This window comes from Ursus americanus, chromosome 21 (assembly GCF_024610735.1).
Source record: "Ursus americanus isolate L20-20 chromosome 21, mUrsAme1.1.p, whole genome shotgun sequence".
Classification (NCBI taxonomy): domain Eukaryota; kingdom Metazoa; phylum Chordata; class Mammalia; order Carnivora; family Ursidae; genus Ursus; species Ursus americanus.
Genome location: NC_142147.1, coordinates 16,851,149 through 16,875,317, shown reverse-complemented (window position 1 = coordinate 16,875,317; position 24,169 = coordinate 16,851,149). Strand labels below are relative to the sequence as shown.

The following is a 24,169-nucleotide window of genomic DNA, read 5'->3' as shown; positions in this document are numbered from 1 at the left end:
AAGGAAGAAGAGCTCTCAACATAGAACCGAAATAGGGCTAGACTACAGGGTTGCCTTGCCCCACCAACTAGAGATATGTCATTTGTGAACAAAAGCACCCATCAAAGAAATCTCCAGCATGAAATCCTGGGATGGCTTCGTTTGTCACCCAGGCTCCTTCTCCTAGTTGTGGCAGGAGTCTCAGATGCTAATTGCCACCATGAGCTCCTAGATTTACACACTGAACACTATGACATAATCCTGGAAGAAGACAAGGAGATTGGGGAAGACAGATCTCTTCAGTCCTGCTGTGAGAGTAGAGAAAAGCAAACCCAAAATGAACTTGACAACTTTCCCTTTAATTGATTTAAATTAGGAATTCCTCCAACATCCAAACTGTTTTCTAATTAAGTTCGATACGAATGATGGCCCATGTTATAGGTGGTTGAAAGGTGAGTTTTCTAAAATAATAATGAATTGGGGATGTAATCTAGTTTTGTGGAGGAGTAATCCATGCAACTCAGATGACATCTTTCAACGTTGCCGGGGGGTGGGGAAGGGGGAGGTAGCAGTGATTAGATTATTTGAGATTTTAAAAAAATGATAGATTCTACTCAAAAAGCCTTCCAAATGCTAAGGTCATGTTAAAAATAATTTTGATGAGATTTATTTTTATTCATTTAAAAAACTGATATGTGCTCATGAGAAAATATTTGGGATATAGAAAAATAGAAAAAAAGGGGGGCGCCTGGGTGGCACAGCGGTTAAGCGTCTGCCTTCGGCTCAGGGCGTGATCCTGGCGTTATGGGATCGAGCCCCACATCAGGCTCCTCCGCTATGAGCCTGCTTCTTCCTCTCCCATGCCCCCTGCTTGTGTTCCCTCTCTCGCTGGCTGTCTCTTATCTCTGTCAAATAAATAAATAAATAAATCTTTAAAAAAAAAAAAAAAGAAAAAGAAAAATAGAAAAAAAGGGAAAAAGGAGTACCTATCGTATTGGATGTAGTCACTAATAATTTTATAACATTTTCGGTATACAGGTTTCCCTGCTATTTCCTCCTGCTGTTATCCCCCGTTTGCTTTACGCCACTTTGCTTTTATGAAAAACCTACATTTGTACTACCTATTTTCACGAACCAAAAGAAATCTGAAGAAAATTTTCACTTTTACAAAATGGTAATTCCTTTTTTTGCTTTATGCCATTTTACCTTACAAAAGATTTCATAGGAAAACTCTACTTTTAAATAGTGGGGAAATCCGTACTTCTCTCATGCTTTATATTCTAACCTGTACATGATTTTGAGATAATATGAAGTATATGTATAAAATACATATCTTTTTATATAATATAAAGCAAACATGTTTCCATGATATTAAAATATTTTGCAAAGGCAAAGTTAATCTTTGCATACCATTTCCTCATATAAAGCACACCATAATTTATTTGTTCATTCCTCTTCTTTCAATCATATGTGCCATTTCCAAGTGTTTACAACTTTCAAGAAGGCTATATACAATATGGATATTAATGTGAATATTTTAACTTTTAGCTGATTTTGATTTTTTGTTTATTGAATTCTCAGGATTTATTGCCAGAAATAAGATTAAGCCTTAAGGGTTATGGACATATCTAAGAGTTTGATGTATTTTGTGATGTTTTCTGATAAGTTTATCTCAATTTTTGCCTCACCATCAAGGTAAAACTGTAAGCATTCTCATATTAAATATTCTAACTTTTACATTTGCTCATTTTCTCTAACGCTGAAGCTGGATTTGTATTTATTTGCTTGCTGAGAGGTAGAATATTTCTATACGTGCTTTTCAATCGGTATTCTTTTGCAAAAATGTCTATTCAAAACATTTTTTTATTACATGAAAACAGGTTCTCAAATCCTTATTTTTAAAGGATATGGTTGGTCTGTGCAATAGATATGCAATAAAAATGGGTATGCAATCTCAGTCTTCTATAGTTATGGCCCTCACAAAAGTTCAGTAAAATTACCTCAAAGTAAACAATGGCAGGAACCCCCTCTGACACACACAGACGCTCACCCTGCCATCAAACTTCTTGCAGACTTAAGTAACCCATGCAGCACGATCATACAGCATTCAGGAAGAGTGGACCCTGGATCCCTTTCCAAGAGTGGACTCCGGGGCATTGAACAGAGAGAAAATATCTTGTGGGTTCTCTATCCTCATTCTTTTCCCTGCGTCACTAAACACACACCTGTAGCCAGAGAACAATTTGATGGCTCCACCCAGAGACTCTGATTTCCTTTCAAAAGGTGCTGAAATTAGAGACGTTGGTTCGATTCACTGGGAAGAGAAAACAGGTTTAGGGGTGGTGAAAAAGAAAAAAAAAAAAAACAGCTCACATATGAAACCTCTGGTTAGAGAAATATTTGTGCTTCATGGTGAGCTCATTTGAGATAAATAATTATATAAATGAATAAATATATTTATTTTCATTAGAGGGGAGAATACTGAAAATTCAATGAAATCAGTTTTGCACACCCTTTTATTCTCCACACCAAATCTCCTTCGTGGTCATTTTCGACACGAATTTCAGAAGTATTAGCTTTATTTTTCTGCTACTACTTAAGATGAGTGTCTGTTAATAAAAATATCTAAAATAACAGGCATTCCTTAATGGGTCAATGCACATGTTTACGCCTAGGTAATGTAAAAGGGGATTGATTTTCTTAGCAAACTGCTCTGTAAAATTTGGGATATACTTCAGCAGCAGGGGGAGAGGGAGGACTGAAGTAATTCAATAAGAAAATTGTAACTAAAAGTTTTATTATTCAATTCATATTAAAAGTGAAATAAAATGAAAATACAAGACTCAAAATAAATTTGAAGTATTAATATAACATGAACTGTTAGTAATAATAATATTTTTCCCTGCTAGAAAGTGAATAAATGGAATACATTTCCCATTCCATTTCTCTCTCAAGCACCTCTCCTACATGTATTATTCCATGAGGGCTTTTTAAATTTTCATTTATTTTCAACCTTCTGGCCTTAGTTTCCTTGATTGCAAAGGAGGTTAATATTTCCTACCCCATTACACCTTTGTGAGAATTACAAGAAAATTACATGTAAATTAAATACCATAAAGCCCAGCATTCAGTAGGTGTTCATTAAAATGTATTTCCATCAGGTCCCCTTTCTCTTAAATGCTATAAATTATGTATGGCATAATCCATAATTTTCTAGTCTTATTTAGAGTGGGGGTAATGAGAACGATCTGCTGTTTTATCATGTGAGATTTGTGAGAAAATGGCAAAACCTAACAAAGAAAGTCTTCATTTTGAAAACTTAAAGGATCAATTGATTCATTTTCCTCAGCCATGTCCCTCTTTTTAAAGAGTATCAATACAGCGAGATGCAGAAGAGAATCTCTCTTCTGATCATTGATAAAGGGAAACGTTAGCTATACTTCTTAAACACACGTGGCTAGCAGAAAGAATAGGGAATGACATTTTAGAGTCCACAGTAGAGGAACAAAATGGGATGTTTGAGGGAAATGCAGAGGGACTATTAAGAGTGTTTCACAAATCAAGCCTTTGTTAGGAATCTCTGTGACTGTGGAGCTGTCCGGGTTTGTTTAGCTAATGACTCTCACTTGTTAGAATTTTAACCATGACTTCTCTTGATGCATTTCAAAAGAGCCATAACATTCCTTTTATTATTTGTTTCCTGTGTGAAAAGATGATTTCAGAGGAATGTTTCTTATCATTGAACAATATAAGGGCATGTATTCAACCCTGTGACCCTCCATCCTCCACTCTATTTGTTCTTGTTCTCGCAGAATCACCTATCCTCTTTTCTTCTAAAGAGTTCTCGATTTCTGCCAGGGTCAGTAACACATGCAGGTATCGAGGAAGTGGACCAGAGGTGAAGAGGAGGGAATGCCATTTGTCATTTTGGGGCATGTGGTGAAACCTGGAATAGTTGACCACTTATGGAAACATTTTGCTAAAAAATTTAGTCATATCACCTTATTCAATATCCATTATAATCCTGCAAGATAGCAATTATTTTCATATTCATTTTGTGAATGAGAAAACTGAACCTTAACAAGAGTGAGTAACTTATTCTATGTGCGCTAGTGGTAGGTGTCCAATAACCTCTGGCTATTCTGTGAAAATAAGGACAGCCTTATAAAGTTTCATGAAATAACCTATAAGGCTTTTGGGTTTCCATTATATAGATGGGGTTTAATTAATTCGCCGGGGTGCACATAGCTAAGTAAGTGACATAAAATGATTTGATCACAAATCCATAAATTTGATCTTAAGTCTCTTCCATAGTTCTTGACTGCGTCACGTAGCTCTTTTGGTACTTGCCTGTTCATGGGTATTTTAAGTGATAGAAAAAAATAATAAAATTTGGTCATTTCCCTCAATATGCTCAGAGCCTATCAGGAGAAATAATTTTGATATTTAAAAAATGTCTAGAGTCTAGTGTATATAGTGAGAATGGTCACCAGATAAAAACAGCAGAGAACTACAAGATCAGGTGAGAGAGGAGAGATTTGAAAAAAAACAAAACAAAACAAAAAACTGGATGAGAAATGGGTAGGCTTCTAGCCATTCTCTAAAGTAGTGGGATTAGGTAAGAGGGTCAGTAGCGATTATGAAATCAATTCAGAGAGCTGACAATAATCATTCTGACAAAATGATGCTCTTCATTTCACCCATACTGATACAATACAACTTGAAAACCTTAGTCTCCACCTATTAAGAGATTTAAATAATGTTGACAGTGGTTGTTCTGAAATTTACCTTAGACTTAATATAAAAAAACAAAAAACAAAGTTTGCTGAGAAATTTGGAATGAAAACAAAAATAATTGGGATGGTTCTTAATGTGTTTGTAAGAACCTTTAAAATATTTGCATATTACATTCCCTTCAATACAGAAACTGCGTTTGAAAAATATGTTAATAATATAATAACTCTAAGAAGTGCCGTTTCCACAATCCCCTGGTTGTTAATAGGATTTTTACTTTCCTGGTCGTACTAACTAGTTTTTAAAGGGTAAAATACAGAAAGTTGTTCAGACCGGTTTAATCCCTGCCTCTTCTACTTACTTGCTACATCTGTAAGACTTTGGAAACTATTTCTTCATTTGCAAAAAAGAAGGTTTTATGTTCTGAGGATTAGCAGATTCAATGAAATGTGCATATAAAAAGTAGGTTTCTAGTTATCTAGCCACTTAGCAAATGTTAGTTCTTTTTCCCAGGGTAAAATGCCTGCTATTATGCCTGGTAGTTATTGGGGATTCAAAACACATAGCCCTCCTAAGTCTCCCCCAAATTAATAGATAATAGTTAATAGATAAAAACTTTCATTTTCAAATGCTGGATTCCCATGCAAAGGCTGAAGCACTCTTGATTCTTCCCCTTCCTCTTCATCAGCATTTTGATAAAGCCAAAGGAAGTTTCTGCTTTCTCTCCTCACTGTCATCTGTGAATTAGAAGAAACATTGGTTACCGACTGAACAAAACACACATCAGCAGTGAATCGTAAATACTGGAAGTTATCACTGTAATTAAAGACTGGTTCAGCCATGAAGTCACTGATTCTAAGTTTAATGAATAAATGAGGCACTCTGCTAATATTGAACTTTAATTTTCTGGCAAGCAGAATATAAGAAGTAGCTTTTAAAATGTCACTGGAGAAGAGTGAATTTGGGGCATATTTATCTCAGGGAAAGAAAGATAAAACAATTTAGAGAACAGACAAAAGTTACATAGGGACAGAAGGACCTGTGATACAAAGGAAAATACCTGCACCAAAAACACTGGTGACCTGGAAAGCCATTACTCGTTGTCATATGGCAAAGGTTTAAGGAGAGAGAAAATAATCACTTGCGTATCCTTTGACTTTTCAGAGATAATATTGTTTGTGTTGTTTGATGGACTTCTTTGCAAGAGAATCATGTAATTCTCAAAATACGTATGTGAGTTTATCTTCCCAGTTCTCCTGTAAGTATCATAAGGGCAAGAGGCAAAGAACAAAAGAAATACAAATGTAGCTGGAACACCTACTTGGTTCTAGGCACTTTGTATCCATGATTGTTACGTGAGGTAAATACACTTGAAAGAATTGACTCAGAGCTATTTAATAAATTACTCAAGATCACAGAACTAATTCATGAGGACTAAGGGTTAGCTGCTAGGCAAGTCTCACTAAGTCCATGGTTTTCCATGATATTGCTTTGCCTCAAAGAAGTAGATCTTGTCTGATTTGCCATTGGTTCACTATGCCCCCCCCTTCTCTTTTACAAAGATCTAAGTGCTTATATCACAGAGATTAGGCACTTACCAAATACCTAAATAAGAAAACACTCCCAAACAGATCTCCAATGTCCAATCAACAAATGTACCAGGATTTGTGTAAGCCTGGGGGGGAAAAATCAGTGTAGAGGAGCAAGTGGGCACTGCCCATTCAAACACTGTCCTGGGGAGACCACAAAGGACACGTTTGCCTGGCCAAGAGTTAAAACTCCATTGTGGGGACAGAAGCATCACATTAAAGGTCCCTGACATGGTTGCACATTCAGCTCTTGTCACAAACCTCTTCAAGCCAAGTGTTGAGAATCTGAATCCTGTCTAACTTGAATGTATCGCTGTTAGGGCAAATGTAAAAGTCAGTTCTCCAGATACTTAAACAGTCATTTACTTTGCCCTTTCCATTTGCACATAGGCTTTCTTGAGCCCTTCTACTGAAATCAGTGCTCCTAGGAGTGATCTATATTGTATCACAGATAAATTAAAAATGGAGTCCCTGGACCTTCAAGGTGGAACGCCTGAGGCTTACCTACAGTGAAAGAAACATCCCTCCTTATAACTTTTGTTCTTTACCCTTTCATAGGTGAAAAGTCCATCAGATACTCCTCCTATTCAGAAGGATTCAAAAAACTTCTAAGTCTGTAGCCATATTATCAAAGCAATAGAGCCAATATGCTATTAGCATGTTATTTAGCAGTATTTAGATACTTGTTAGATTAGATCCCCTAATCTAATGCTTTTGTGTTATTTTAGTTTATTGCAGTTTAGCTTTGATTCAAAGTCAGCTCACCCAGCAAAGCCTAGATACACAGTGAAGACCCCCGAGAAGTGCGATGGGGAAGTAGAAAGTAGAGAAGTAGAATTTCATGTACAGTCTCATAATTAAAGATGTTTTTTTCTTCTCAAAAAGAGAAATACATTTTGGAAACCACTGATGTATTACATTGATCTATTTTAGGTATCAAGGAAATACAAATATATTATATTGCATAATATAGCATATCATATCTATTGTATTATATTATATTGTATGTTGGTCCAGATGATTTTTCAGGCAGAGACAGGGCCACACTCTTCTCTTCCCTCCTCTCTCCCTGCTGAGAGTTATAATTAGCATATAACATTATATTTCAGGTGTGCAACATCATGATATAATATTTGTATACATGGCGAAATGATCACCACAATAAATCTAGTTATCATCTACCACCTTATACAGTTAGAAACAAAATTTCTTTCTTGTGATAACTTCTAAGTTCTACTCTTTTAGCAACTTTCAAACATACAATACAGATTATTAACTATAGTCACCATGCTGTACAGTAATCCCATGACTTACTTACTTTTTAATCCTTTTTAAGTAAGATTTCTCTTATAAAGTATCAGTTTTGATAGGCGTGCAGCCCTGTTTTTGGGAGGAGTATTTAATACACTGTCAGCACCTACTGTAGTCTATTGAAGGACATGCTTTCGTTGTTCTGTTTTTAGTACAGAACAGGGATCTGTATGATATTGTGATCAATAGTTTGCATTAAGTATGTTTTTTATGTTGAAATTATTACGGTACACAAAAACAGTGCCCCTCCCAGGTGCAGCCGTGTAGGAGATGGCATTTGACACAACCCATGGATGATTGAACGGCTTCAACTAGCACTGCTTTCTGAACAATTGGAAGTGGCTGATATCGTAGTTGCTACTGAGGGCCTGGCTGCTTCAGGAATTCTTTTAAATGTTAATGTAGTTACAAAATTTCCAGTTATCTATAGCATGTAAATATGAATGCATATCATCAATATCACCACAACAATGCTGGACTTATTTTTTTCCAGGAATAGATACATTGTCAGTTTTAGATTAATTTTAATGGGAATGAATGGCTCCTTAAATAAACTGTTGATGACAAGCAACATTTTCAGAATCTGGTATTCTCAGATCGGTGCCTGTAACTTGGAGCAACGTCTGTATATATTTATACCAATAGCTCATTAACTGACTCATATTTTATTTAAAGAGTCAGCTTTATGGCATATTGAGGATTTTTAAAAATATATATTGAATACTACTACAGGCAAGACATTATACTAGGTACTTGACATCCTTTCAATCAACTTCCTTAGTATCAGTGTGCAACAGAAACTATTGTCCTTATTTGGTATTAAAGAAAATGAAGGATAGCAAAGGCTCACGTGTCACTGCAGGACACACGGATGTGGTGGAGAGGATATTTCAGAGGTAACTAGTTATTTGTTGCTTCTCTGTTATATGCCAGGTGCTTCACAAGGGGCCTGTCATCCAATATCCCTAACCCTGCACAGAGAGATATGCTTTTAATTAAATGGAATTTACCTCTGATTTCTTTTTTATTCATGGAAGATTGGTGAGACAATTATCATCATACGATATTATGTTGCATTATGGTAATCTGGCAACATGGGGAGGGTGTGGGAGGGGAAGAATGCCACACAGTTTTTACAGAGATATCTTTTGAGTTATTAACATTCATGACTTTTATAGCTGATCACAACTCAACATTTGAAAACTTTTTTATGCTTGGAGTGGTATATCATAAACAGACATTTTGGAAGGTCCCTCTAGGCACACAAGAGTGCTTCTAGAGAATTGAAAGCAACTATATTTGCACGTACCCTAAATATCTCTAATTTAACTGACAGAAAAATTGTCAAGGCAGATGTAAAGTCAACCATGCACTGGTTGGTGATGATGGCCTCTGTCAGAAATATGCTCCTGATTCACAGACTCAATCCATGAGAATTTATTTTTAATTTTCGTTGTTTTGTTTTACAAAACTTCAAATTTTAGGCCCTCAGCGAAGGAAATAAATGTGTCCTGTTTATCTGCAGGCAGCCTATGCCAGCATCCTTCATGGGTGGCATAGATATTGCCTCTACCAGAGTCCCAGGCGTGGCAATCAGGCATCAAGCTGAACTTGAATTACAGTCCCAGCGGTAAAAGTTCAGAGCTTTATCCACTTAGCAGTCAATCTTCTTTGTTCTATTCATTCAACTTTATTAAGCATGGTGAAAGCTTTATATCCTGCTGTTTTGTTTCCTTTCCTCAATACCAACCAGACCCTTGACCATGCACAGACGTACTTATGCACCTACACCTATACGCACTAGTTCGCAAACATTCTCCATTTAAGCTAAAAGTGCTCATTTATGAAAGGCTTTTTTTTATTAAATCTCTAGTGTTGTGACAGCCAGAGAATATTCTTAGTCTCTCTCAAATGGAGGACTCAATCTACTACTTTGGGAAAAGAGGAAAGTTTGCTAGAGCTATGGGTTGAGCCTCAAACTAATGTTTTGTTAGTATCATCTGGTGGGGATATAGTGACATATGCTCTTAATAAATTGTCTTATATAATCTTCAAAAATTATTTTTGAAATCGGTATCAATATTCTTTACAAAGAGGAGATTTTTTTTTTTTTTTTTGATAGAAGCTAAGGGAGTTAAATAATCACTACACCTTGGGTAATAGTGGATCTGGAATTTGAATATGTTTCAAAATTATTCCAAAAACACATCTTTTTTTTTTTAAAGATTTTATTTATTTATTTGACAGAGATAGAGACAGCCAGCGAGAGAGGGAACACAAGCAGGGGGAGTGGGAGAGGAAGAAGCAGGCTCACAGCGGAGAAGCCTGACGTGGGGCTCGATCCCATAACGCTGGGATCACGCCCTGAGCCGAAGGCAGATGCTTAACCGCTGTGCCACCCAGGCGCCCCCAAAAACACATCTTTTGATTGAATGTAGCACTTTGGGAAGATGGTAAACATAAATTAAACTGAAGTAAAAAAGAATGAAAAGACAAAGATTGTTCTTCAATTCCCCAGAGCTCAAATGCTCCTTTTCAGAGTAGGTGGCAATGCCTCTAGTAGTTCAGATTCTAAAAGGAGAAACTGATAATCATTTACAGACACAAGGCCCCATCATTATCTTTGTAGTCAGGTTCTTCTTCTTCTTCTTCTTCTTCTTCTTCTTCTTCTTCTTCTTCTTCTTCTTCTTCTTTTGAAGATTTTATTTATTTATTTGAGAGAGAGAACACAAGCAAGGGGAGGGGCAAAGGGAGAGGGCGAAGCAGACTCCCCACTGAGCAGGGAGCCCGATGTGGGGCTCAATCCCAGGACCCTGGGATCATCAACTGAGCCGAAGGCAGACACTTAACCAACTGAGCCACCCAGGCACCCCAGTAGTCAGGGTATTCTTATACTTAACGTATTTTATGTGCATGTTGTGAAGTCAACTTCACATATGGAGATAATGAATTGTCTGATAGGTAATAGTTTCAAATGTTCTGGATATTCATTGATTGTTTCTTGAGATCAGCTTATGCACCAGGCCTGACATATATGGATTGTACCAAGGAGGCCTCCTTGCTTTCCGGAGTCCCACTGGGTACATTCGATGGGAGGAGGTGGCTGGAGATGAGAGGGTGGAAAGAGACAGAGATCATGGTATTTATATTCATGGCTCCCTTCCTGATGGATCTAGGTTTGGAAGTATGTATAGGATCCTTTTTGAGGAGTCCCTCTGCTATAGTTACAGCACTTCCCAGGTTCCAATAATGTCTCCTTACACCTGACATCTAGGAATAGCACCACCTTCTATTTCTAAACCCAGGGCGATCTACTGCACTTTCCTCATTTTTTACAATCCTAGTGACACTTTTGTAAAAGTCCTATCATTAAACTCTACTGCTTTTGAATATGTCGTCATGTTTTTTTTGACTGGGATTCTGTTTCAGTTATTACAGAAGATCTTAGATGAAGTTGAAGGGAAAATGCTGAGATTCTGTTGCCTTCCTAACAAAACCCTAAAACAAAAAAGATGGATGAAGTGATCACCACTGAAGGAATGCCTCTTGAAAATTATTCTATATAGTATTTCCCCTCTAGGCATAAATATATTTGCAAATATAATATACATGCATGTTGTTCTCAACTAAGAGCATGGACTTTTTTTTTTTTTGAAAGTCTGATTAAACCTCTATAGAAATTTCCCTCAGATAAATATTTGTGACCCTAATAAATCTCAGCTTCACATTTGTCCTAATACTTGAACAACATGGCATTGTGTTAAAAATAGAGTCCAGCAAATAAAAGTAATAATAGAAAGGTTCCAAATATTCCTTGCATCTCTTGGGGAATATTAAAGGGAATCCCGTTCATATCCCAAAACAGCACTTCATCACCCACTTCTGTTTATACTCAAATTATCTCTCTATCCAGCAGTGCTCAAGCGTCTCTCTTGCTTAAACAGTTAGTCAACATATAACATTTCCCTTGAATTGCCAGCCTATGCAAACCTTATCTTTTTCTACCTCTTTCTATTTCTTCCTGCTCTCTACTCTTGTCTCTCCTTCTCTTTCCCATCATTCACCTATGTTATAAATTCCATATCCTATCATACAAAGTCATGCTCACCGACAGACTCATAGAAATGGGTAGAGGAAGGAGAAAGATGACTGGACAAAAAAGTTTTTTCTTTTTCTTTTTCTTTTTTTTTTTTAAGTTCCTCGTCTGGTGGAACGTGTGATGCTGTGTCAGGAGAGTATATATTGAACAAATATTTCTATGTGATTTCAGTTTCCAGGTATCCATAGAAACAGTGAAGCTCTGTCATGGAAATGCTACACACTCAGAAATTAATAGGTCTCAAGTTTAAAACTAATGGACAAAAATAAATAAAATAAAATAAAATAAAATAAAATAAAATAAAATAAAATAAAATAAAAAATAAAAGGTAGAGAAGAATCTATATTCAAAAAGCCCAGACATAGCCATTGATGACATTCTGGTAAATGTGCACTATAAACCATCATTTATTTTCTGTATATATACATATTCTTTGTGTATATACGTACACACACATACATATGTATACATACATAACTTTTGCACTGATTTGTTATTTATTTTCTTATTTTTTAAACTCCTTATGGTTTAATTTTTTTAAAGTAATCTCTATATCCAACATGGTGGGGCTTGAACTCAGAACCCCAAGATCAAGAGTTACATACTCTACCAACTGAGCCAGCCAAGTACCTCACATTGACCTGTTATTTTAAATGCTTCAAGATGAGATTTTTAATTATTCTAAAATATAGTTATAAGGCTTATTATAATTTACTTGCCAATTTCCCTCTTAGACATGTATGTTATTTCGATTTTTAAACACTGTATCTGTTATTAAAATCAAATATTTATTCACATATATGATCATTTCTCTGATAGATTACTAAACAAGAATGTATTGGGTCAAATTTTAGAATATTTTAAGTCTTCTGATTTACATCACCAAATGGATTTCTAGATGAAATCAATTCACATTTCTACCAGCAAGATGTTAGTGAGGCTGTTTCTCTATAAAATCTCCAGTCATTTATCAGGTGCTAGTTAAATACGTAAGAAATGGCATATTGTTTTTTCCATTTGCATCAGTATAAAGTTTATTATGTATTTCGCAAGTTTATTGACCATTTGTATTACCCCTTTAGAAATTCTTCCATTAATATCCTTTTTTTATTTTACTACTGGCAAAATTTTTATTAAATTTTATAGTGCTTCAAATTGGGGCATTATTTCTTTGTCATTATTTTGCACTTTTACATTTCCGTGGTTTCCTGTTAATGTGACATTTTTCTACCATTTAACTTTCTACCCACATATGTTTCTTAAGAATTTTATCATAACTATTATCAATTATTGTTATTGTTCCCAAATGTGGGTGTGCTTATCCGTACTTGTTTCCATAGATGTCATCTTTTTCACATATAAACTTTTTTATCAGTTAAAGCATTATTGATACATAATATGAAGGAGTGATACACCTTGATGTCTAAGTTACCCTTACGTTGTAGAATTTTTAAATATCACTTGTTGGATTATCTATCATTATTCCCACTGATTATGATAGATCTCCCTCAGCTTTTTAAAAAAAAATATGTCTCTGTATCTTCCAAGGAGGCTGAAGTTCTATTTGTTTTGTCCTACTGATCAGTTTGGTTTCATGTATAATGTCCAGAAGTTTAAAATCATTTTCACTTTATAGTATGTTCTTACAGCTGATAAGAAAATAATCTTCAGTCTTCTTTAGACTATACTCAAAATTTCTGTTCGAAAGACTCTAATTTTTGCAATATTTAATTAATTTCCAAAGTTTTCCAAAGATTGAGATTTTTGAAGTTTTCACAAATTAATACATAAATACACATATTATATACGTATATATGTATTTATATATATATATAAATATATGGGGGGGGTGTGTGTGGATGATGCTGGATATTCCCTTCAGACAGATTCAAGTTCTTTCCATTTCTTCATGTATTTTCTATCCCTTTGGTAAAATCCACACTTTTAACACATATTCTGCTACTCAGTTTTTGTCAGGATTACTCTTAGATAATTCATGTCATTGATATTCTGCATATTTTTCATGCATTGTAAACTAATTAGGCAGAAAAATAGGAATTTTTTTCTAAATTGAACTTATCCCTGATTAATTTACTGAACCAAAATTTATTTGAAAGTGATTAAAGATTTTCTTTGAAGGATGTCACCTGTAATTATTTTTTGAGTATTATCACCTGTATTTTCTAGTATGTAACCTAATTCCTGTACAAAAACAAAATTCAAAATGATTAAAGAGATAACTCAATGGGCAAATGATTGAATGCATGAATGAATTCTACAGCTTGTTGAAATGGTCAGAATTTCTAAAATACTATTAAAGATGTCTGATATCCCAATCATTATGGCTTTTGTTCTCTATTTTAAAAGTAATGCCTTGAGTGCAGAGGTACCTCAAATATTGCACTCAATTTCTGGGGTTTACAAGCCCCCTCAAATACCCTAGTTTTTATATATTATGTGCATATGCTTTACCCCCTTCCCAAGAAAAAGAGGTTTTTAAAAAGAAATCAGTTTATCAAAGGAAACCTATTTGTCCCCAAACATTAAAATTCTAGGATATATTTTATTAACTTGTTATTTTGGCTATTGGTTTAAGATGAACCTTGTTTATCCTTTTATAAATGAAATCTAGGGGAAGAAATTACTATTTGTGAGGAAGGGAAATTGACTATAGATCCCATTATATTATTCAATCAAATTATCGTGTTTATTAACCAATGAAGTATTGATTTGCTCTAATAGCTTGTAAATTAATATTAAAATAGTCCTATATTCCTGCATTCATATTCAGGGTTAATATTTTGACAAGTGTATTAAATTTTCTGGTGTTTTATTTGGTATTTTTACAACTACAATTAAAATTGTTCTAAGAGTTTTTGTTGGTTTTATTTTCATACTATTCATGTTAATGACATAAAATAAATTATAGGTAGAATCACATATACAATTTGTATAATATGGTGATTATAATTTCACTGTTGTGAAACAAATGTTTCAAACCTCAAAGCTGGTTTTACAGAAAGTATTTTTTAGATAATCTATTAAAATTTCCTTTTTAATTTTTATTTTATTTTATTTTTTTTTGTGCTAATCTCTAGTTTCCTCCTGTGTGTTGTCCTACTTGGTTAGAATTTCCATCTAACCCTTACATTTGGATTCTCTGTAATGTCACAAGTCTAATCCAGTGTCTTCTCATATCGGAGGTGAAGTCAGAGGATAACTTGAGCTCCCTCTACAGGAAGAATTGCACGCTCACCCTTACACAGCACTGTGACATGCTTATTTCCTTAAAAGGGAAAAAAAAATCACTGATTTGCAAGTAGCTCATATTACCTGTTATAATGCACTGCACTTTGGTAGCTTTTTTTCCCCCCCTCCTGGAAAGCATTCTTTCTAGATGCTTTTGAGTCCGACCTCTGAACTTTAAAAATCTACCTGACCCATCGGTTGTATCCCATTTCCCTGGAACTCATGATGCAGACAAGCGGGTATCCCACACAGTATGGAATCTGAGTGCTTCTCTGGTATTTACATGATTGAAGAAAAAATGTTTTCCCGTTTCATTTGGGATTATTTAACCAGGAGAGTGGAACTCTAGAGCCGACAGTAGCCATCTTTTCTGGCATAAGGAGAGAGCAGAATATCTCCAGAATGAAGTAAGAGAGAAACAACGATGAAAAATAGATGAAGACAAAAATTTTTGAGATACTCACTTCACTTCAGTTCCTAGGGCTCCAGTTTCTTTAGCTCATGCTTTGATTCTGTGATTTTTTTCCAGTTTCTTCTCAGATACATAGTAGTCTATGCACTTTCTTATGGCTTAAACTTGGACACGTTGGATATTAGTTACCTGGAATCAAAGGGTCCTCATTTTTGTCAGCCATCCTTTAAATACTCTGTTAATGGATATTTATACAAATTATACAAATTCATAGTAACCTCACTGATTTATTCTTAGTGAAATTGACCTTACCCTCATTTTTGAATATTGAGATAATCCTTCCATCTCCAAGCTTATCACCTTGTCCAGTCTCTAAGGCTATTTATAGACTTGAAAGACTATCATCTACATGTCCAAACCTAAACCCTTTTCCCACCCAGAGCAGAGCAATAATGGAATTTGGTGAAGAGCTGTTAAGAAAGTCAACAGTAAACAAACCAATGAATGAAATTTCTTAAACACCTATAAGGCAAAACCTGCTGTACTCTCCTCCTGTCTAGCCCTCTTCCCCACTTCTGCCATATCCATTTCTATGATCCTTCTGACCTGCTCAAAATTCTGGAATATGCAATTTTACTGCACATTTTTTACTTGAAAAAAAAACTTGTCAAGTGTTTATTTTTTTTTAAGATTTATTAAATTCCAGTTAACCTACAGTATATTAGTTTCAGGTGTACAGTATAGTGATTCAACACTTCCATACATGACCCTGTACTCATCACCTGTCTCCCCCATCTCTCACCCACCTCCTTTCTGGTAACCATCAGTTTGTTCTCTATAATTGAGAGTCTGTTTCTTGGTTTGTTTCTCTCTCTCTTCTCCCCCTCCTCTCACCCTTCGCTCATTTGTTTTGTTTCTTAAATTCCACATATGAGTAAAATCATATGATATTCATCTTACTTTGACTTGCTTATTTCACTTAGCATAACACTCACTAGCTCCATCCATATTGTTTCAAATGGCAAGGTTTCATTCTTTTTATGGAGGAGTAGTATTTCATTACACACACACACACACACACACACACACACACACACACACACACTACATCTTTATCTATTCATCAAATGATGAACAGTTGGGCTGTTTCCATAATTTGGCATGTATTTAACTGAATCACTGACCAGTACATGTAACAGGGAAGCAATAAGTTTTCTGACTTACCTTACCTTCTCACATTATTACAGTAAATTTACTTCATCGTTCTCATGAATAATGAAATATTGTAACTCGCTCTTAATGTTATGTCTAATGGAAAAATAAAAGGAAAAAGAAAAGCCACAGTGTAGATTTTCCACCCCAACACCAGCATGTTTCAGCCTTCTCATTGCACTGGATTAGGGAAACTTTAAAACACAAGGTCTATTCTTTTGCAAATGGACACTCTTTAGTTAAGGTGGCAAGTAGGTCAAGTGCTCGCCTGCAGGGCTAACAGTTACACTTGCCTGATCTGTAGAGCATATCCTTTCTTTTAGGGAAGCTAGGAGAACCTACTCATCTGTCAGGTCTTAATTTTAAGGTCATTTTTTCTTCAAGTCCTCAATGCTGCCACAGACTAGGGTAAAAGTGTAAGTTACATAGCCCGTGGCATATTCTGAATATTCTTACTTACAATTATGTATTTAATAACCTTATTCTATATTAGACTATAACCTCTACGAGGTCAGGAACCATATCTGATTTGTCTCTCTAGGGTTTCCTATGTATAAGATGAATGTTTTATTTCTTTATAAAGAAATACCATGGCTAGGTTTTTGATGGAGGTAATCATCAAGATCTGTAAGCACAAAAGTAAAAAGCCCATTTTTGTAGTACAAATAAATTAAAATGAAATAAATATTTGCATCATGCTGACTATATTCTGGGGGGAAAAAACAGGACATCAAATCAATTCCAAGAAAATATTTGGGTCTATAAGTGGTGCATATACAATATTAATTCTTTTCTAATTAATTTTACACAAATACTCTGTAATGGGAGCATTAGGGAATGAGTTGTCTCTCATTATTTTCACTGCAAATGTTAAAAGGGAATCTACAATGCAAATATTCTTTCAGAACTCTGAACTAAGTCCAAATGTTTTCTTTGAGGGTGGGGTAGAGTGGAAATGCAGATAGAGTGCAAATACCAAGCAGTGAAAACCTCTTTCTTGGCACTTGGTTATGGAGGCTCAAATGCACGGACATTAAGAAAGGAGAAGGGAGTTAGAAGTCAATTCACAGCAGGCAGATTGCTACTTATGTTTTTCAATTCACTCATGTGTGAAAGAATATCATATCATAAAATGAACCATTAGAAAGTCAGAGAATGGAGCATATGGGAAATAAATTCCTGAACCAGGCCAAGAAACAGATGTGTGTGTGTGTGAGTCTGTGTGTATTCATACAATGTGTGGAATCTAGAAATCTATTTGTTCTCTGTTCTTTACATGCTACATATGTTTAGAACCACAAAAGTTCTGAAGAAGATGTTCCTGGTGGGATGATGTCATTCTAGACAGCCTATTTTAGGATCTCAAAGCAAAGAAGCCATCTCTAACCTCACACTTAGGCAAACATACCTGAGTAGTAAAATCTAGCAAACATATATTTGTCTGTGTTTGTTTTCCTGTTATTACTTTCTGGGCATTTCAAAATTGAAGTCAAAGTCAGCTTACAAAGACAATTCAGTGACCTGTCAATTTTGGTAAATACAAACAATTTAGTAAATCATTGTCACAGTAACTAGGCAATACTCCAAGGTTCTAACCTCAAATGACCCATGTACTTACCTCATGGGGCTTTGGACATTATAACCTTGTGTAAGGCAATTATCCTAGACCCTCTAGCTCACCTGTTTAGTCCTATTTAGGACTCTGTTCCTAATTACTCCACGTCTGGATTTATTGTCTGTCTCTTATTCTTCTCCCAGCTTACCCTGAAACACTGTGTTATACCTAGCTTCCTTTTTTTTTTTTCATATTCAGTGCATGCTTTTTTTTACATTGTTTGAACCATAATATCATCACTTCCTAATTGTGTGAACTGTTAAAATCAAACAGAAACGGAGATCAGACTTGAAAATACCCTGAGCAGACAAAAATAGTTTAGTCATCACGCAAAGCTTAATTTAGCTTATTTTGCATGACAAATGAGGCTAACTTGACCTGGGTCACTTCTTGCTTATGCCTCTGAAAATCATAAACAAAACTTAAATAGTTCCCCAAAATTGATATGAAGTAACCATTCACCAATTCCCTTTCCTTTAAGAAAATTCTAACATTGTAACTAATCACTGGAAAGAATAAACACTGCCTGAGTACTATGTAAATTGCTTTATAACAAAATCCCTCTGCACCTCATTCCATGTTTTGGTTTGTGCTCCCAGTTTGCAAACCTTCTTTTGTGTGCATGCACAGTAAAATTCTTTGAATTACTACTCAAGTGATTCATCGGTTTTACTTCCATTTTTTATTTACTTTTGACAGTACTTATAAATACCAATTAAGCCTTCTCAACCTCAAATTTTCCATTTGTAAACTTGGTATTGTGCAAATTACTCCCCCTATAAAATCCAATATAAACACCAAGGAAATCTGAGATGGTGAAATGAATGGCAAATGTGAATAATTTGCTCTCCTTCTCTACTGGCTTCATGGAGTCCTGTAACAACACTACCTTGACAAATCCCCATTTCCTCCTAGTTAATGACCACCCACCACTGGAGATTCTAACCTGTCCTACATGGGGTATGGTGGGGATGGAGGTGGGGGTAACCAAGATCAGACTCATGACACAGACTCATACGTTCTAGTAAACATTCTATTAAAAAATCTATTAAAAATTAAATAACCACTGAGTGAATCCACAAAATGTAGAAAGGAAGGAAAGAATAAATATGTAACTGACTTAAATTAAAAAAAAAACAAAAACAAAAAACAAAAAACAAAAAGCACTGGAGATAATCAACTAAACCTAAAATTGATTCCTTAAAAAGACTAAAAGATTGGAAAGCCTCTGCTAAATTTATCAAGGATGAAAGAGAGCAAGAGCAGAATTGAACATTAAAAAAAAAAAAAAAGACATTAAATATATGGAGGATCTTTGTTACTCATAGATTTCTAAATATAACCTTTTGCTAATCATTTTAAAAATGTGTATTTTTTCTAGAAATGTTTTATTCATTTTCTCTTATGCATACTGACCCAAAAATATCTTTAAAATCTGAATAGATCCATAGTCATTAGAGAAAAGTAATAAAATTATCTCTCTCAAAAAACAAACAAACAAACAAACAAACAAACAAACAAACAACACTAAACCCAAATTGTTTGATAGGCCATAAATCCTAGCAAGACAATCTAAAATCTCTACTATCCTGTTTTGTCCAGATTACTGTTATCAGCTACAACTGAAAACCCAGGTACAGAAATGTCAACATTAGTTATAGTGAATTATTTTAGGGGTGATGATTTACATACACAAAAAAGTATCCAGCGTAATTCACTTACATTAGGTGGTGACACTGTCTCTTGTCATAAGAGGCAGGCTTACTCATCCCAAAACAACAAAAATCACAACTTCCTCTATTCCAGAAGGAAGTTGAGTGAAGCATTATCTCAACCGTCATAGTATTTACATTTAAATAAATAATTTAAGAGTAGAGAAAGGAAGGGGATGGCATTATCTCCAGAGAAGGGAATACATATATACAAACTAATGTAGGAAAATACAGGGAAAATGTGGAGACCCTAAAAGGAGATGGATTTAAGAGAGAATCCCAGAGATGAGTTTTGTTTGTCTTTTAAAAGGTAGGTAGGAGAGGCGCCTGGGTGGTGCAGTGGTTAAGCGTCTGCCTTTGGCGCAAGTCATTATGTCAGGGTCCTGGGTTGGGTCCCCCCATCAGGCTCCCTGCTTAGCAGGGAGTCCACTACTCCCTCTCCCTCTGCCCATTGCCCACTTGTGCTTGCTCTCTCTTGTCTCTTAAATAAATAAATAAAATCTTTAAAAAAAAAAAGGGTAAGTAGGATTTTAGAACTTACGGAAAAGAAAAGCTTCGGAAAAAGCATTTTAGAGAAATGGAACATCCTGAAGATAAGAGTATGAAAAAGCATGGTGTTTGGGGTGTGAGTAAGACACAATTCCCATAATTGACTGACCCTTCAGATAGCTCCTTCGTGATCACAACCCTATTGCCATGGATTTGATGATGCCCCACTTCCCAAGTCCATGTGCTGATGAGGCCCTAGTCCCAAGGTGACTACATTTGGCGATAGGATTTTTAAGATGTAACTAAGATTAAATGAGATCATAAGAGTGGGGCCCTAATCTGGTAGGATCAATGTCTTTGTAAGAAGAGAGATCAGAACTCCGTCTCTCTCCACAATGAGCCAGGGTTAGGTGGCTGTCTGCAAGCTAAGGGAAATAGCTTCAGACTGATACCAACTCTGCCGGCACCGTGATTTTGGACTTCTCAGCCTCCGGTACTGTGAGAAAGAAAAATCTGTTACTTGAACCACCCAATCTCTGGTATTTCATGACGGCAGCTGAAGCCAACTACTATACCTATCAAAGCTCTGCTAGGTGAAGCAATATAAGAGAAATAATGCAAGAGATCCTAAGTTTGGGTGGTTCAGAGAGAAAGAGGCATCAGGGAGAAGGAGATGGGAGATGTGATTGGGTCCCCAGAATATTAAATCTGTAAGGATTCTTAGGGATCCCATTTTCAGCTGCTTTGTTTTACAGTAAAGGAAATGAAGACGCAACTTCCAAACTTACAACAAAAGCTAGTGACAAAGCCATGGAAAGTGCTTGGATTTTCTCTGTGTATACAGGGACCCATTCCTCTGGAGCGGATATTGCAGCCTAGTATCGTTTTTGCTGCAAAGAGTTCTATTTTCCTCTATACCCATATGAAGTTCTGTTCTTATTCACTCTTCCTGATACAGCCTGATGCCTTCATTCAAGCAGTTGATTAATTACCAAGAACTATCAAACTCTGCAGTGATATCCCCTAGGCAAAGGCTGCCGTTCTGCCTGAAATGCCAATCTTGGTGAAGGTCTGAGACACCCCATGTTTTCTGACATTCTCAGCTGTGTAGACCCTCTGCCTGGGGCTGATTTGGTGGGAAGAGGGTTGACTTTAACAAACAAGATGCTGCTTCCCCACCAGCAGGCCTGCTGTTGCTGTTGTGTGCAATCCTCCAAAGGCAAGATCCTCCATATGCTCACCTACCACCATCTCAGCACAGTATCAAATGCATGAACAAGTGAACGGGAGGAGCAGAGCCAGTGCAACTAAAGAACAAGGCTGGCGTTAAGCCTAGCTGGGCAACAGGGAAAGGCAAGTACCATATCATAAAAGACTGGAAACCCTGGGTCCACATGCTACCAACACAAGGGCTGAGTTTCTGTTTCCACGATGCCCCAAGCAATGCCAAAAGCAGTCCAAAAACACAGCTTTGCAATCAAATCCAAGTATTGCTTTGTGAATGTGAAACTCATACAGATTTAAAATTAATAATGGTACCATCCAATGATGACACGTGTGTAAGAAGGTGCATTTAATGGACATATTTATGAACACATCCAACTTTGCCCCTAGATGTTGCACCATTTGGAAACATTTATAAAGGGCCTTACAAATGCCTATATCTTTCATTAAGCAATTTAAAAAAATAACATTAGGGCTCTGGACATATAGAAGAAATCTAGAGGAAACAAAGATCAATGTATAGTGTGACCGTCATGAAAACGTGCTGCTCATATGTCCTGGTGGAGATGTGAATACTCCAGCTGGTATCCCTCTCTATTCTCCATCATATCTGCAGCAAGACCAAGCTACCTGTGGGCTGTTCTAAGCCAGTGATAGAGCATAGTGGGGTTACTAAGGAATTATGTGACGAGATGAACTCCTTCAATGACTGATTTTCGTTTGAGGACTCCCCAGTGGCTTGGCTAAAACTTTTTTAAAACTGTGAGGCAGTCTGAGATTCTTCCTGACACAATTCCTCTCCTGTCTCTCCTTTACGGGAGTCAGATCTGCCTTTTTCTGAAGATTCTACCCACCTTCTCCAACTCCCACCCCCAATCAATCTGTTGCATGTCTAATCCTGTCCTGTTGTCCATTTCTCAGGAACCTAAACTAGTATGTATAAGAATACCCAAGAGCCAGTTTAAGACGGTGATGTAGGAAGATCCTACACTCACCTCCTCCCCCAGACAAACTGAATCTACAGCTACCTGGGGAACACTTTCCTCTAAGAAAATCCTAAAAAAACAGTGGAACAACTCATTCAGATCTGGGAAATGAGAAGAAATGAGAAGAAAAGAAAAGAAAAGAAAAGAACACATTGAAACAGGTAGGAAAGGTGGACACACACTCTCCCCAAACACTCCCTACCCAGCAAGGTGACCCACAATTGGGAGAGAACTCAAAACCTGGACCTTCTCCCCCAGGAGCAAAGGGTTCATACTCCAACATCAGACACCCCAACTTTTATACTTTCTCCTAAGAGATGAGCCCCAAAATATCTAGTTTTGAAAACTAACAGGGCCTGCATCCAGAAGACCTGCAGAGCTGTAGCAAACGGAGAAATGACTCTCAAAGGGCTTTTGCAGACTCACCTGCTCCAGGGCCCAGAGCAGAAGTAGTCTTTGAAAGCTACCCAGATTTTATGTGAAAGAGGCTCAAAGCTACTTTTAAAGCATCAGACCGAGAGGCAGGGGCCTGATGGGATATTCTCCAGGGACCGAGGCTGGTACACACTGTTCCTGAGTCTTGCTAGGGCAGCAGGTGCCATCTTTTATCCCCATCCTCACCCCACCCCCATCACAGTGGGTTCTATCTTTACGTTCCAGCCACAGATGCTATCTTCACACTTTTTCTCAGCCTTGCTGAAGCCAGAGGGCATCATCTTTTTCCTTTTTCTTTTCTTTTCTCTTTTCAATCTTCTTTTTAAACTTTTTATTTCTTTTTTTAGTGCATACCATCTTTGCACTATCCCTCTGCCTCTCTCCCAATCACCAGTATCTCGCAGAGGGAAGCTTCTATGCACACATCTGATGACCTACAGCCCAAGTTTCACACCTGGATGCCTGACTGTGGAGGCCAGGGGAGCCTGACTCCTGGGTCCTACGGGACTGTAACAATCAGAGAGACAGTTCTTGGCAGAGTACCACTCCTGGAGTACGGAACCGATAAGCAGACTCCGCAGTCGCACACCCCCAGTCATTCTGAGGAAGAGAACGGTTGGCTCGTCTAGGGGCTGTGCTCTGAGATGCCAGCTCTGGTTTGGCACACTTCAAAGGACTCACAGAGCTACTCACAGGGAACAGAGGCTGACGGACACAGTTTTTATGCTCCCTTCTGTCTCATTCCTGCTCACTGATAATATGTGTATCAGGTATTTTACTGCAAAAGTGGTAACACCTGTAATATAAGTTCAATAAACATAGCAGCATTTCTCCAAATAAGTTGTGTATGAGATATATACTCACTGCTTATTATTTGACCTAAAATAACTGGAAATATTCATAATACCTAAAAAGTTGAGGAAATGTAATAAACATCATTGAATGAATAAGTTTAGTTAGTGTGTGAGAGGTTGTTGAGAGTCCTAAAATAATGTGCATCTTGAATCACTAAAAAGGGGATTTGATATACATTGATAATTGAACATTCAGTCCGTGATTTAATAAAAAACATGTATTAATTATTTAACATGAGTCAAGGCATTTCCTAGGATTAGTATTCCAT

General features: G+C 36.5%; 1 pseudogene; it reads left to right on the top strand.

Moving 5' to 3' along the window:
- The window catches only part of LOC123798379 (AP-3 complex subunit beta-2-like), a 30,845-nt pseudogene extending 7,170 nt beyond the window's left edge, over nucleotides 1–23,675 (top strand).
- Nucleotides 23,676–24,169: the final 494 nt, after the last annotated feature.